The sequence below is a fragment of the Pollicipes pollicipes genome, unplaced genomic scaffold (assembly GCF_011947565.3).
Source record: "Pollicipes pollicipes isolate AB1234 unplaced genomic scaffold, Ppol_2.1 Scaffold_4219;HRSCAF=4965_pilon_pilon_pilon, whole genome shotgun sequence".
NCBI classification, from domain to species: domain Eukaryota; kingdom Metazoa; phylum Arthropoda; class Thecostraca; order Pollicipedomorpha; family Pollicipedidae; genus Pollicipes; species Pollicipes pollicipes.
Window position 1 is genome coordinate 24,160,191 of NW_023596448.1, and position 9,964 is coordinate 24,170,154.

At 47.8% G+C, this 9,964-nt stretch overlaps 1 long non-coding RNA gene across 1 annotated transcript; it reads right to left on the reverse strand.

Annotated features, from left to right (window-relative positions):
* Positions 1-7,902: 7,902 nt before the first annotated feature.
* Positions 7,903-9,017, reverse strand: LOC119096026 (uncharacterized). The gene is made up of 3 exons (XR_005093978.1): positions 8,983-9,017; positions 8,522-8,722; positions 7,903-8,308 (listed from the first exon to the last, which is right to left on the reverse strand). It is a non-coding gene; the product is annotated as an uncharacterized LOC119096026 (long non-coding RNA).
* Positions 9,018-9,964: the final 947 nt, after the last annotated feature.

Consider the following 9,964-nt stretch of genomic DNA (forward strand, 5'->3'; position numbering starts at 1 on the left):
GAGAGGGAAGTTTCCGGTCCTGAGAAACCCTCAGCCGAGTTTAGTTTGATTACCGTGCAACTGGTCTATGCAAATAATGTCTGTTTAATAAGAGGTATAAAAATGACGGGTCTAAATCTCGCGCGTAACGTGCACAGTGTATAAAGAACATTCCCCTGCCTTTTTCGGAGGGGAGTGAAATAAAGGAGTACCAGTATGGTCCGGGAAAAACGCCTTTTTATAAGGGATGAAATAATTTAAATAGATTGGTGAAGATTTTACTTTACCTAAAAGAACACCCAATTTGATATGCTGCTTTGTGTCAGGTACCAAAGAGAGGGTAACATTAATCCATTTAAATAACATTTCTTTGCTAACAATCGGAGTACGAGTGTCAAATCATCCTCCCATACAGTAGTTGAAATTACAAGATCGGAGGGCATGGGGGAACCTCATGGATCTCTCACACTTGGTGAAAGATCTTTCACAGTTTCACGGAAATTGGACACAATTCGACAAAAACAAAATTATCCGCGCTCGCACACAACTAAAACCACTCTCCAACAAAGCCTCTAAGCTATGCGCCGTTCACCACCGTCGGAGGCGACAGCCCGCTGCCCTGGCGCGGCACTCCACGCTCCTTACCTGTTCGCGAGTGGGGATACCTCGTCAGTGGGTCTGCTGGTCTCCCCCGACCCCTTTTATGCGTGCTGCCAGCTGACTGCCCCTGGGGCGGCACCCTGTGCGTGGGAACCTACGCAGGAATGCCCCGACCCGTTCGCCGGGGCGCAAGTCGCCGCACGTAGCGCAGAGCGCGTGGCAGCTCGCATCGACCCCGCGACGGAGTTTGAGGCTGCATGAGCGAGTCCCTATATGGGGTTAATACCACACGAGGGACTAAACAGCACAGAAATGGTCAATTTTTTCGCCTGCATAATCCTCCGGAGTGTTTTCTCGCAGCTTTGCGTGTGGAGTTAAACCCAATGTTGTAAAATATCAGCCGACACACGCACATTGCTTAAGAGTAGGACTGTAATGATTAAGCAGCGGAGAAGATAGGGACATATAAAAAGTACTAGCTCTACTCGAATATATGTGATTTGTTATGTATGTAGACAGTTATGGCATACTCTCCAGATATTCTCATATACAGCTGTGACACACTCTCACCTGCTGCCTCTACGTTTGCCGTTTTTTACGTAGAGTAAATGCAACTATTGGATATTAGAATGAAATCCATGGGAGTACTCGGCACTAGTTCTACTGCAGAAGTCTTTTTTACCATAGCGTTGTAACCAAAGACTAACTAGGAAAATGACAATATTGAATTTATTTTGGGAATTGGTTAGTGCAAAAGTGCTGCGTTATCCAGACATCATTTTCCCTTCCCATCAAAATCAATTTGGAAAGTTTGTTTTGTACGCTCAACAATTTTTGTGGCTATGTCTTCGTTGCTTGCCACATTTGGACAATATTCCACTTCCTTAGTCTTGTTTAATTGTAGATGGCAATACTAACTTGTGGACACTTTACAACACAAGTCAGTGGGATGTTTTTTAATCCACCAGTACAGTCGGCTTCACATGGCCCAGATTTAAACATCAAAACACTGGGAAGTGGATACGACTAACGACTAACGACCAGCTTCAGTGCAGGCGCTGTGTGGAAGGCGTCAACATTAAGCCAATGAACCACGCTAAGTAGAAAGCGTCCTTATTATCGTCCCCGCACCCCCCCCCCCCCCCTCTCCCGTTATCTCCGCAGTGGATTATTTCTCTATATTTTGTGCAGCGGCTGATCGTCGTCAACTCTGCAAGGGTGCTTGAATTCATTCATGCGGCACCTAAATGTTATGCAGCGTTCGAACTGTAAACCGTTTGTTTGCTCTCCTCGGGCCATTTTCACATAGGCCGTATGAATTTGTATTATTACGACATGTTTTTGCATCACCGAAAGAGACTTGACCGAAGACATCACCGAAAGACATGACCAAAGACATCACCGAAAATTCATTGTTCTCCAATTCAAGCGTGCTACATTAGCTAACAAAACGCGAAAGAAGTTGCAGAAATTAAAGAACACCGCGAGAACACTGAAGCCTCACCATCCAGACACCGATAAAAGTATGACTTATTGACGTCTGACGGTTCGTCAAAAGCGATTCACGCTTGCATTAGGTTTTGTTCTCTGTTGCTTGCTCTTGGTTGCTTGTTCGTCAAAAAGGGCATGCTATGGCTGCAGGAACAATGCCTCCTTGCCGCTGACGAAACGTGAAGCATCAAACGCCGCAAGCTCCAGACGATTTGTACTGGACCATCGGCAAGTGGTGGCGCCTGACCTCTGACCTCTGCTTTTGGAGTCGTGCGCCAACACAACTCACCGCCGCGTGGCCTATCACGGCTTGTCATCCCCCTATTTGGTGTCCACTTGATACGCGGCCAATGCAGGCGTTTGGGGTGCCATGTGCTTCTCGAGCTCTCTCACCGTGATCCGTTCTCAGTTCCTGGAATGACATTGATTGAGCGTGCGATGGTAGCCAATTTATTGCTTGGCATCATTGGCCTGAAACCCAGTAGCCAAGGATGATTCTAGTGCATGGCTGAGAACAGGGCTTCTCATTCAGCCACTGGCTATGCTGTACATATTTACGCTGTTTCAACAGGCCTCGACTTTAGTTGGAACGGATACATATGTTTACAAAGGGTTGAATTTTGTAAGGTGTCTGGAATGAGGTGAGAGTAACAAAGCTAGAAGCACATTTGCAAGACCAAAAGCAAGAAGGCGATCCCGTTGAAGGCTGAAGGTTGCAAACATGCTGCTCGTTTTCATCTGTTAAATCGTCCGAATGGTGTTAATCGACATACTCCTGTTCATTTCTAACCAAATCACAATGGTCCCAGAAACCCACAGCGTCTAGTTACCTTACACGACGCGTCCTTTTCGCAAGCTAGTAGAAAACCCAAGGAAACCTGCTAATCCGGCTAACCTCACGCTCAATCGACATGTGGGGACGGAGCCTGGGTCTCGAGCTGACAGCGGGATCATGACGTGCGCGTTTTCCGTTGGGTCCCCCCAGCCCTCCGGCCTTGTTTACCGGCGTTTGACAAGGGCCAGGTGGGGAGGGGTTTTCCAGCGTGCTGACCGCGGAAGAAAACAGATGCGTGGCCCCTGTGATTCACCTAGAGATGTGAGCGGACCCGCGCAAACCCATCCAACGACGGAATGGACTCCCGCAATGGTCTGATGGAAGTGCACAGCCATCGCAGCCATCTTCGGCTGCGGGCTATATTATTGCGACCTATGTTACGGTAGATTGAGCTATATTTGCGGTCTGACTTCCATCACTTAAAAGTGTTTTAACTGAAAAAAATTCTGCCATCCGGCCAATATAAAATGTCCCTTCACAAACTCACAAAGTTTCTCAACCTTTGTCACATTTAGCGAACTCCGCATGAAAGTCGCTACACCGGGTTTCACCAGCGAACAACTGCGCGTAAGATCACACCAGGCCTTCGCGTTGTTCTCTGGAGGTGATCAACTGAGCCGAACACAGTTTCTGCAGCGCACAGTGCAGTCATTAAAGCCATTATTACAGTCCCGTAATAACGCGCTGATTCTGCCTGGCGCCAGGACGATGCGCGAAGTAACGGGGATGCATGTGGTTTTCGACCTTGACGCCGTCTCATCGGCTGAACCACAGCTTAAGGACGTTTCGGTCGTGTTGGAAGCGCCTGGCTGCGACGCTGCTACATGGTCGTTACTTATACAAACAGGCTTTTTAGCCTTTCAGTTGTCTCATGCGCTAGTTATTTGCAATAGACTAAGGTACACCTAAAAAAAATATTTAAAGTTGAACATAAACAGGAATCTAGAGCCAAATACGAACAGAGAAGAACCGGATTGTATATTGCAAAAATGCATCGCATGTCCTAATGGCATCGGCGATAGAGACACTTGCCGAAGCAGGCCCGTGACGCGAAAAGGGGCTTCCTCACAGGGGCTCGTGAAGCGGGCGTTGAATGTGATTCAGCTGACATACAGTCACGTCGGTTGCACGTGATTCAGCTGACATACAGTCACGTCGGTTGCACGTGATTCAGCTGACATACAGTCACGTCGGTTGCACGTGATTCAGCTGACATACAGTCACGTCGGTTGCACGTGATTCAGCTGACATACAGTCACGTCGGTTGCACGTGATTCAGCTGACATACAGTCACGTCGGTTGCACGTGATTCAGCTGACATACAGTCACGTCGGTTGCACGTGATTCAGCTGACATACAGTCACGTCGTCACAGCTGTAAGACAGATGATATGAGGTGTTAGGATGTGATAAGTCGGACATTGATGCTGCGCAGTGTCATCAGCATTTAAGGCAATGTAAAGTGTAATGAAGACTGAGGAGGATGCTTATTTTGCTAGCAAAGTGATACTGCGGCTGGTATATGGAGAACAGGAGGCTCTCTTCGTTTCAAGTGGCTTAGGACGCGGGTTCACCTCACTAGAAGACTTGCAACAAGCACAGAAGAGCACCCCCAAGCCACTATTAACCGTAATCGTCTCTAACGCGTCCCCGTACATACACACACACACACACATATACATATATATATATATATATATATATATATATATATACATACACACATATACATATACATACATACATATACATATTCTCTATCACACATGACATTTATAGTTCCCATCGCAGGCACAACTACATTGTCGTCAATCGTACGGGTGAGCCACTTGCTCGCGTTTCATTGGAGCGCTTGTCTCGAATTCCAAACTAAGCCCAGAGCTGTCGCTGTCACCCCTCAGCGTCTTAAGTGTAATATAATTAATGAGAGATGCGCCTGGCCCTGCAGAGAAAGCCAGAGCATTTCACAGCGCAGGATACCAATGTACCAAAATACAAATCCGCAATCCGTGCTTCAGAGTGTGCCAGCAAAGCAGTGTGTCGTTCTCCATCCGCCTCTTTTACCACATGGCCGCGAATACCTCATCATGCTGCGGTAACTATACTCTATCCCACCGTTTGGCTGCTCGCAGGCCCGATGAAGATCCTAGCAGGCGCCCCATGCCTCGTTCTCCGAATCCCCTGCCTCGCGGCCACCCCGACCTTCTCCGAAGTCCCGTCTCGAAGCCTTTGTATGCGCTACTCTTGCTCCTTTGTCATGACCATCAGTCCCTCGACCGACCCTCTTTCAATCCATTGGAGTGCGTGCGCCTGCCGGGGGGGGGGGGTTGGAGGGGGAGGGAGCTGGTAACACTGCCCGGAAGCGTTCATCTATTCCTGGCAGGCGGCCGAGAACGCTCATTAGTAGCGTCACGTGACGGGTGAGAGCTCACCCGCAAAAAGCGGGGGTCGTTTGCTGCCACCACGAGGGGTGGCACCTGGTTTTCCCCAGTCAGTGCGTGTTGTGAGAGAGGACATGCCAGACACCGGCATTCCAAGTAATTTTCCTCGGCTCGGTCGGGGAACGCGTCGTCCAAGCGGGTTAAAAAGCAATGGCTCGGTAAGGTGACGGACGGTGAGCCAGATGTTTTTATTCCAATCGTCCGGCGGGGATAAACTTTGCATACGTTGACCTGCAAGTGTGTTTTGTAAACGATTAAAACTTGCACAAGTTTGAGATAGAAGACCCTGTCAATAGTGACATAAACATTTTTATTTTCCTTTTGCCAAAAACATTACTACGTAAGTATTTTTGGTATGAAACAGCGATTAGAAAAACGCTCGCAAAGTTTCGGTGGATGATAATATTGTATTTAAGGTAACCTTAGTTCAGTTGTTTGGAAATAATCAAACGAATCCGTCGGAGCAGTTCTTGTTAAACGGGCGTTTCTTGCGGACAAATTTACCTCTCCAGGTAATGTCATGTCACGATCTTCTGACAGCCTGATTATTTCGTGGCCACTGGTCATCTAATCGTTTTGACAAGCCAGCTTTCCGAGGCCTTTTTACGAGACATAAGCCCACAAAGTCTTCCATTTTAGTGGCCAAATAGCCAGGGCTCTAACCATCTAATTTTCGAAGATGGCAACTCTACACGTGTTTGCGTGAATATATGAAAGAACCAATTATCACAAGTAGTAAAGTCTGTTTACTTTCCCTTTTTGTGTGAGGCTCCAGAGGTGCCAATAGGATCCTTAACTCTAAAGATGACCAATTGATTGACACGGTCATCACTGTATCATGGTTTGCGTAATGTATCGGGCCAAATCGAGCCATACCCATTACTTCATGTCATTGTGCCTCTCGAGCCACATTTCCATGTTTATTGAAAAAAGGTTTAAGCTTGGACCGTCCTTAAAGTGCATGCTTGCGCTGAAATAATTGAAGTACATCGGAAACAGCTGACGACTATCTCACATCAACATGGAACCATCGTCACCATGCTGTGAATGATTAATTTCAGTAATTATGCTGCATCATTCGTTATGAATATTTGTTATAAATATGTTAACATAAACGCTGCAATGCATAATGAACGTAAACGTAAGTACTTAAGTCAAAATGCCTACCTTAGAGAAGAGTGCGTCACAAAAGGAAAGAAAGGATTTTGCCTGATAAGAGAAGACGCGTGTCTGTCCACTGTCTGACCTCTGTCTGACAGTGGACAGATGTCGCTTATCAGTCCGTCCGTCGCTTATCAGATGAGGACAGTCCGTCGCTTATCCGCTGAGCAAACCACATCGTGGTCAGATGACACCCATTTGTCGAGCGCCACCGCCGAGCTGCTATCAGAGGTCAGCCGTTGTCGGACGGTGAGTGAGTGGGATAAATTTGGGGATGGCTTCGCCGGTCGTGAGCATGTTAACGTTGCCATGGCCATCGCCGAAGAGAGGAATGACTGACATGTTATGGTCAGTCGAAGTGTTGAAAGATGAGAGCATTGCTCGAGCTGGTGCAGTGCTCATGTTGCAGAGCAATTGTAAGCAAACATGAAGTGCTCGCGCGTTTCAAGGGACGTCCAATGAGCAGAAAAAACTTGTGATTTTGAGTATTTGGATGGGGAACTGGTAGACATGTGGTGTGGTCATACCCAGTTGTAGTGTATTTTACCCAGTTAAATCACTCAGTTGTAGTGTTGTAGTGCACGAGGTGTATTTTCTAGTCTTGAGCCGACGGAGTGGCTGGTTCGTGGATTGGCTATTCCAAAGCGTAACAGGATTGGTGAACAGCGAAATAACTGAAGAAAAGCAATGACGTACAGAAATTGACCGTAATGGAAAACGTAAAAAAGCATGTGACGAATGGACTTCTTTCCATTCTACAATGCTACACACCACGGCAGTAACGGGTTGAATTTCCGCGATGCCACATGGAAGAGAAACAGCTCATAAAACATGCGGAGGAGAAAACAGAAACAGAGGGACCAAAGGCTAGTGGACCCCATCGCTTGCTACGCACGTGTACCACCAACATTCAAACTTTTTGCGAGCCTACACGCAGCCCGCCGCACAGGGCAGCAGCTCCAATTTTATCAGCGATATAATCATCGGGGCCATGACCTATAATTGGTATATGATATAATCCAAAAATATAATCCAACACCTGCAGATTTATCAGCAATATCCAGCCGTCAGTTATCTACGAGCAACTCAGCAAGAATATACCTTCTACTTTAAATGGCATTGCTTAGGTCGTTTTAACTTACATGGCTGGCAACAGCGATACGCTTTTAACGGCCCCTTATGCAAGAAACGCATAGCATTCAGTGTTCTAGCCCGCGAGAGTTTAACAGAACTTCGCGAGGCCGTTGGCTCACATTGTGCTGCTGAATTATATTGCAATAATGGTGAACTCCAGCGATGATCGTGCTCAACTTTTGAATTCGGCTACATTAATGGACTTGGCTTTCGTCCATATGTGCAGTGTACATTAGAAATACATGCTACCAAAAGGCGCCCATAATCAATGAAGTCAATTTATTTTAGCTGCAACGATGAAATACAAGCAAGATCATGGATGTGGTAACTATACGAAAGTCAGTACATCGGTTACGAACACTCATGTCTAATATGTCATGAGGTGCCACTTTGGTCGCGATACACAGGTCTTGCGCAATGCACAAATGCAAAACAGTTTCAGCGGCTATTAGTCTATTAAACTAACACTAGAAGAAGTTCGGCCTGCGGTACTGCCGCCGGAATTGACCGATCGGCCGCTGGTAACTTCCGCGAAGTCCACCACCGAACGTCTGCTGGTTGGAGACGGCGTTGGTGTTTGAGAACTCCTGGTTGCCAAACAGTCCCGAGGAAACAGCGTTGGTGGCGCTGGCGGAGTTGGAGCTTACAGCATTGCCTCGAGCAGAACCCTGAAACAACATGTTACTGCTGAAACTTTGCATTGATGAATTACGGTTGTGATGGGCGCACAATTGAGACATTGTATTTCTCAAACGCAGTAAATATATCACAGATGCTGCAGACGCAACCTAAGTTGTTCCTTTCTATTCATGTTTAAAGAACACAATGCTGCAGCTTTTCCCAGTTTTCCCTAGATATGTATCCAGTACAGGCACACTTACTGAGGCGGTGGCGCTGACTTGTGTGATCCGAGAGTTCTGGAAGGGACCACTGCTGACCCCGGACACCACATTGCCGGCGGCATTTCCGGTCGCCTGGCTGTTCTGACCAAACAGACGTCCCGGGAAAAAGCCCTGCGGCAACGCAGCGGCGCCAGCAACTACGCAGAGCAAGATGGCGACGGTCTTCATTGTTGGAGGGAGCTGGAAACGCGATGGCAGGTGATGAGAGCTGGCAATAAACATGCGTGGTATTCAAGAAACGTTTGTTTATTTTCGACAACAGGAAGCCGGCAATGGATCCATGGAAGTAACATAGATGATTGCTTCCAGATTCAACACTTTCATACTGAAAACGAGAAATTATGAACAGTTGGTATAACATTTACCATATAGCTCCAGAGATGGTACGTGATCTGACTCCACAGGCTGCCCACGGCATCCAACGCTGCACGACCACTCACCGTAGAGAGATGATTTAGAAGGCAGGAGGGATAGAAGCTGTCTGAAGGTGGTCTCCTCCTACCCCGGCTTATATGCGGCGAGCCAGGTTCGGGCCAGTCCCACCAGTGGATCTACGCATGGAATTCCCTGATCAGGTATGCCGTTGGCTGTTCGCAGAAGGCACTGGGGCTACCGACGAGTTTGATAGAGGTGCGCATGGCTAGTGTACTGTCACCATCGGTCGGGAAGAGGGACTTTCGGTGTATACGCGGCGACCCGAACGACAAAAAATCTATCCCGTCCACGTCATTCAAGACGCCATGGATAATAAAAGTAACATAGTTACTTAGCAACATAGTTGATTGGAACTTCCATCATAACATAGTTAAGTTACTTCTGAAGCTTTTGTTTTTCGCAGCGAGCAGGAAGACAAAGATTCCACAAGACACTTAGCAGAATTTCTGCTGGACTTGCAGAATCTTTTTTTCTTTCCTTGATCTAAGTGGGCAGAAATGACCGTCCGTCCGCGGACGGCCCGCCTGGGGGCGTTCGGCCGTAGCACCGGGGGCTGCTGTGGAGCGGCCCGCTGGGTCGCCGTACAGCGCGGTGCTGTCAGCTGAGGCGGCAACTGCATCCGAGCTGCGTGCGGGAGAGTCTTCGGCTGCTAGACCCCTGCTGACGCGTCATCTATTACGGGACTTTCGGTTGAGGCACCGGGGGAGGCGGAGCGGTCAGCCGGGCAGCTGTCTGCCAATCAGCTGCCCCCCGAGCCGCTGGCTGGCGAGGCTCCTTCGTCTTCCGGACTTCCTGCCGGGGTATGTCACGCAGATAAAACCAGCAAAACCGCTGGTTAGTGTCTAATGTAAGTAAACCCCAGGTTGTTACCAAATAAAAAAGCCAAACTAATTCCCTGTATCTTGTGGGAATCTTAGTGGCTGCAGTCTAACCAAAACGTCAAATTAAAGTATTTTTCAAGTGAAAGTTTTTGTGTCATCTGTATTG